Source organism: Chelmon rostratus, chromosome 13, assembly GCF_017976325.1.
Source record: "Chelmon rostratus isolate fCheRos1 chromosome 13, fCheRos1.pri, whole genome shotgun sequence".
Classification (NCBI taxonomy): domain Eukaryota; kingdom Metazoa; phylum Chordata; class Actinopteri; order Chaetodontiformes; family Chaetodontidae; genus Chelmon; species Chelmon rostratus.
In genome coordinates, this window is record NC_055670.1 from 21,054,648 (window position 1) to 21,061,424 (window position 6,777).

Sequence of the window (6,777 nt, forward strand, 5' to 3'; positions counted from 1 at the left end):
TACATGAACTGTGATCCAGGAAACGTATACATTATACATGTGAAACAGAAGTTCTGGTTCAGCTTAAACCTCATTAACCACATGATGACAAAGGTCTGCACTGCCTATCGCTGGTATTCTCCAATGGGCATACATGTTGTTTAGGCAACCAACCGACTCAGTGGTTTAATGTGCGGACATGTTGCATTTAGCTCAAAGTGCAGCCTCACGGAGTTGCCAGCGTGGCCGTTGAAAGTCTGAAAGGAAACCAACACCTCAACACCTTTGTGGAAGTTTTTACCGATCATTTCATAAAGTGTCAGAATGTCAACATTTGACAAAGTGACAAAAGTGACTCTTTTTTTTACTGTACAAGTTTGAATGACAAGAAAATGTGGCAAGAGAGACTTTTTCTCACCTGTGCTGACACTCATTTTGTCAGTGTTGTCAGCACTGGTGACACTCGTCTGGGCTTTAGAAAAAAAAGAATGACAGAAAAAGAGGCTTTTATTGGAAATTTTCGCTCGCTGGAATTGAAGACAAAAGAGAAACCTAAATACTGTGACAAACCTGAATGTTGTCATTGATAGGGGCCCTGCAGCTATGCTGTATAATTTGACATTTTGTTTTAATTCGGCAAAGTGATGTCAACATAAGCCTAAATGAGTCACAGTCTCCACATTTGCACTTTTTGGTTGTCAGTTGCAATACTGCCAAAGTCAGTTCTGTGCCTCAGATGAAACTCTGCAACTGGATAGATTTGCTCCAAGTTGTCAGTCACCTGTCAGTTTAGTGCTTGCATGGTTAATAGCGAGGAGAGAAGATCTCTGACAATTGTGTGACATGGGTTGAACTGGATTCACTTTGCTTTCAGATTTTGGTGCTAACGATAAAGGCTAAACTCAACAAGGTAACAAACAAATGATTTTTAGGCTATTTATGACTGTGCAATATTAAATTTAAGATTTGTGGGGAAAAACAGGGACATACATGCTTGGTAATGTGTGGCCATTTGCAGGGTGTGGTGGGCAGGATTTGCAGGGAAGCTAACTGAAAATCGAATTCACCCTGAACCACCCTAACAGCAAAGGGGAGTGAGTAACTTTCATAAATAAGTCCAAAATTTCTGAACATCATTTATTGACTCTTCATTTATACTTTTGTGTATATATCACTTGCTCTTCCATCTCATGAAATGATGAAAGGTCACAGTGCATTCTGGGTAGAATGTGCTTTATGACCTTATTGTCTGTGTACTCCTTTGATTTTTGAAAGGTGGATATAAACAAAAAACCTTACCTGAGTTTTCAGAATAATGAAGCTCAACATAAGAATCACAGTAATGTATTAATTACTGTACATCATGAAATATAAAGACAAGCAGGCCACAACAAAGTGTTTTGTGAAGTATTACGGAAGGTTAGGAACAATTAGGGCACAAATTTAGCATAAAATGATAATTTGGTGAGTTATTTGGTGTTGGTGCCACAGTTGTGAGGGTTTGGGTTAGGGTTAGCCGTTAGCCGTTAGCCTAAGGCTGGATTCTACCTGTGGAGTTTTGGCGGTGAAGCCGTGCTCTCCTGAACTGAGAAGCACAGAGTAGAAACAGTAATCTGATCTGAAATCTTTATCAGATGGACAAGTATATCATAAACTGCATTAAAAGCCGAGGGCTTTATTCTGGTTTTTGTCAGTAAAAACAATATGCACTTTGTCTTCATTGCACCAAAATACTAATAAGCCACAACTAATTCCTCTCTGCTAACAGAAGCAGCTTGTACACCCGAACGCTGTCAACAACCCTCCAGAAATGCCAGTACAGGCCTTTCAAAACACCTGCTTCATCAAATCTATCTGCTTTTCTTCCAAACGCGACTGGAAATTCTATCTGAGCTCCCGAGTCATCCAAGATCTGCAGGAAATACACACTGTGTGCCTTCATTGTCATGTTGCTTTGACAGCAGTGGATGGATTTCCTGCACGTTATGACGGGAAGATCAATTCTTCCAAACCCACGATAGCAGAGCGTTCTCCAGAGAGCACGGCATTATCTTTTAGGAGATAAGCTAAAGTTGGCACATTTGCACGCCGTCAGTTAATGCAATTCAAAGTGGGACAGAGCAGCGGAGGGTAGATGCCCGGGCATGCAAATGTGGCATAGAGGATATACAGGGGAAATTGCTGGTACTGTGATAAACTGCTGCGAGAGAGCAGGGTTTTACTTGCAACCCTTTTGGTATAATCTAATAATATTCCTCTTTTCCATTATCTTATTTAATTTCAAGATTTCAGCCACCCACAGAAGAAGGGGAAAGGCTAACAGGGCGTATGTTTGTGCATCCAGCTAACTTAATTAAGGCCCAGGGTTTCAGTCCTTTCTGTCGTGAATGCTCAGCTCGTTGATTTGGCCCACTGGTGCAGCACAGAGACAACTTTCTTTCAGACTCAAGTGATTTTTAGCCAAGGTGAGAAGCAAGGTTTCTGACTCTGGATGTGGGGGGGGGTCACAGTATGCAAGATCTGCATGATTGCGTCCTAGAGGTCTATTGATAGTGTGGGAATGGGAAACAGGCCTGCAGGCTGTAATTTGTTCGTCTGTCATCTCAGCTGTCTGATCCACACATGGCAAAAGCATTAGAGAAGATAGCGAACACCCATTGAGCAATTCAATATCGAGGAACACGTGATCCATGACACATGAACCCCTTAGCGCTGTACGCTGCTCAGGCACACAGTCAGCCTGGATGATTAATGCAGAAGTATAAGCTGTTGCTACATCTTTAAAGTGGAATAATTGTGTCAAACTGTATTTCCATCCTGTGACATAAGATATTTATACATATCTTCTATAAATATCTTATGTCACAGTGTCTGGATTAGCGTCTGGTCCAGAGCGCTATTTAGCATGCAGGCTAAGTATTTAAGCCTGCGAGCTATAGCTGGTGTGGACTGTGGGACCAGAGGAAAGCTTCAACAAGGAGAGAGCACAGGCCTCAGTTGTTTCTGGTTGGGTGAAGCCAAGGACACTATCCAAAGTGTTAATGAGAAGATCAGCACTGAGGCTCACAGCACTGTAAATCCAGGTATAGTGGGTTTTAAAGGACCTGATCTGAGACCAGAATACAAATAAAAGGATGATGAAAATAAAACAACAACAACGAGGAGCAGGTGGATTCTGAGATTTCAGGATTTCAGGGATGCTTTTTTAAAACGGAATATAATAAAATGTCACACAGTACAATAGAAATATCAACCAACACAAATGACTGGAGCTCTGGAATGTAATTCAGAAACTCTATAAGAACACACATAAGTGGTTTTGGATGTAATACGAAGCTTTTCCTGTGCCGCAGGTTTAAAGAAGGGATAACCAACAGATAGCAACAATTCTTCCTCCACAGTTTAAGGTGCAGTAAGTGGATAAGAGGGATTAATGGTATCCAAGCCACAACACACCAGCCAATCCTGTTAAGCCAAGCCAGGCACGGTGGCAGGAGTTCAGATGTGTATGGCTGCAGAGATCCCTCGTGGGTCTCCTCACACTGAGGATCCCACAGATGACTGTTATCGTGCCTGCCTGCGTATGTGCCATCTCCCCATTGTACGTTCCCCCGTGTGTTTCTCTCACTCTGTCTTTTATTCTTTGTCTTTCTCTTCCCCTTCGTCGTCGTTTTGAAGTGCAGACTCTATTGGCGTGACTGTGGAGACGCACATATCCTGTCTTCTTCTTTCCACTTTGTTTCTACACCAACAGTCTTGCCGTAATTCACGGCAGGACCTAACATTCATACCTCCTTTATCTGTTTTTCTTTTGACACATCTGCATCTGTCATGATGCATTTGGGAAGATGGATTAGATTCATTTGAGCCAGATAAAAGGACTTTTGTAAATGGCTTTCTCCTGAATGTAGAAAAAAACTGAATTTAGCCATCATCTCAGTTGAGTCCAGTTCATCCTACAATTTCAAGTCATATCTGATCCCTCTCCCAGACCACTAATGCTGACCCCCGGTGATAATGAGACTGGGCTGTGTCATCCGTTCGGCTTTGTCGCTCGCACAGATGCTCAATTCATAGAACATCCATAAAGCAGAATAATCCCTCCTAGATTTACAGCGAAAGCCGGAACAGTTTGCTTCTCACTTTTCACTCTGTTCTTTATCTTGTGCTTTTCATTAGATTTGGCTTAAGAGTTCAACATAAGATGAAATGTCTTATTTCGGCGGATTAGGTGTAGCCTTGTTTCTGGAGTAGAGACAATCCCTTGTTTTGTTACAGCAAATTTCTGAATACCTACGCCGAACCTGAAACAAGCAACGCAGTACATTTTCTATGTCTAAGCTTCATATGTTCCAGACTGCATGCTTGTTCACGAGCCCACACAATAATGCTGCCTCGGGAACATCCGAAAGGCACTAAGAGGTGTGGATAACACTTCGGCAGAGTCAAAGTCCTGTGACAGTGTGATAAACAAAATTCAGCTCTAATCCACCGACAACACCAACACATTAGTACTCAAAAAGAGAGCTCGAGGAGTGACAGCGAGGTGGAAAAGGAGCTTTGATTCTTACTTTCAACACAGTGCATATCCACGCCAGTTTTGAGCAGAATTGCTATGGTAACAGCGGATTATCATCTATTACATAACTGAGGCTGTGCACTTAAACCCAGTGGATAAAGAGTCACATTGTGCTGGTTTTGTTCCTGGCTTGTACAGTATAGGCAGTACAGATCACACGGCATTAGTTCACTGATGTATAATTTGAATAACACAGATGTGAGTGAGTGTGTGCCTGACACACACCCTTACTGTACTATAGTGGAGTTTCCCATTTGCAGTGTTTCATTAATAAATATGTAAACAGATCATTAAAAAGTGAAATAGAATACAATGACAATCAAGAAATAACCCTGCAACCCTGCAGCTCCGATTGCACCCTTTGATTAATTCATGTAACCCTGATCCTTGAGAGAGTGATCAAAAACGGAAAACATTTGCACTAATGTGGTGGTGCACTGACAGGTCATGGATCCTCAGAAATTGCATTTAGAGTCTAGACTCTCATTCCTCAGATTTTACAATGTGTTTGTGTTTGTAAAGTTACCTCTCGTCTGTCAAACTGAATGCTTTCAAAACACTCAACTGCTCAAGCTAATTAAGAATGCATTTATTTCTAATTACTGCACTGGATCATATGCAGTTTTTGCTTGCATAAGGTCAGAGCATTTTCTCATAGCTAAAATGTTCTCGTAGCTAAAACTGTGTCATAAAAGTCATGCTAATCTCCAACATACATTAGAAAACTGTGCAAACGTTCACTCTGTGACTCTAAATCGGTGCCTGGTTGTCTTATTGGGAGAGAATAAGAGCCACTGCATGATTCACCTTCACACCTTATGACAGAGGAAGCTCATTAATGGGCACACACTTAACACACATATACATTCTGCATAATTCTAACACTGCATACATACACAGGAGAAATAGCATTACGGTAACACAAGCTCAATACAAGTGCCACGTGTATCTAATCAGAGCGGCAAAGATACTTTAAATGGTGGACAGAATTTATGGAAATCTGTAGTGATTTTACATGCGCCTTTTCCTCATGTGAGACTGGGAATATGACGAGTGACAGAAGTCATACGTGACATTTTAAATGTGTAGTTTTTACAGACGTGAATCTATCGGACTGATAAATTGCCATTGCCGTCTCTATAAACCAGGTTGAGTTCACCTCAGTGCACAGAAGGAGCCGCACAGTGAACACCTACAGGGAATTTAACCGTGCACTCCAGTCAACAGTGAAATCCACCGGGCGAGTGTACCTCTCACTCCTAATTACTATGTTCCCTGGTGAAATTTAAACTCATTTATTCCTTTTGTTCCCTGGAAGAACTTTTAATGTAGAGCCCCTTGAAACATTTTGATTGTGTTTTTTTTTTTTTTTTAAATCAAGAATAGCAGTTAAGCAGAGAACGGGTATTCACAGCGTGGTTGTAAAAGATGTCCAGCTGATTTAGTTAGCTCCATGTTATCATTACTGTAAGTGGGGAGTTAGTTCACTATTGTTGCGACTTTCCTCAAATTTTCCTAGTTTTTTCCGATTGTTAAATGTTTTCAGAGTGCACATGTGTGGTAAAGTGTGTGGTCATTTGGTACAATGGAGCATCACAATGTTTCTGTTATTCACAGTAAGATCAACGCTAAGAGTCTGCAACCATGGGAGCAACCCTGTGAGGGGTACTCAGCCACAGGGGAGTACTAATATCACCATGCTAACATGCTCATGACGAAAAAGCTAATATGCTGATGTTTAGCAGGTAATGTTTGCCATGGTCACCATCTGTGTGTGTTAGCATGCTAGCATTTGCTAATTTATTTTATCACTAAAACTAAGGCTGGCGGGAATTCATTAGATTTGAGGGTACATTGAATTTTGGCCTGATGGTGGCGCTGGGTGAAAAAGCTTAACACAGGTTTTCTCTGAAAGCTCTGGTTTTGAATGTGCAAAGTGTCACTCTGGAACCACCACTGCAGCTCAGCCCACCGTCTCGTGCGTGAGTCCAGCATTGATTCACTTTAACTACATTTGACTCTGTCTCACTCAAGTGCAGCAGTGGAGGCAGTGAAGGGCACATGAGTCAGTCAGTGACTCATTCCGATTCAACTGGCAGTCCTAAACTAAAAACTCAGTGAAATCCAGTATCACTTTTTCCACTTTTCCATGTTTTGCATTTTTGTTTTACCGGCACAAAGAAGGAGTCATAGAAACATGCAGCGAGAGACAGAAAGGT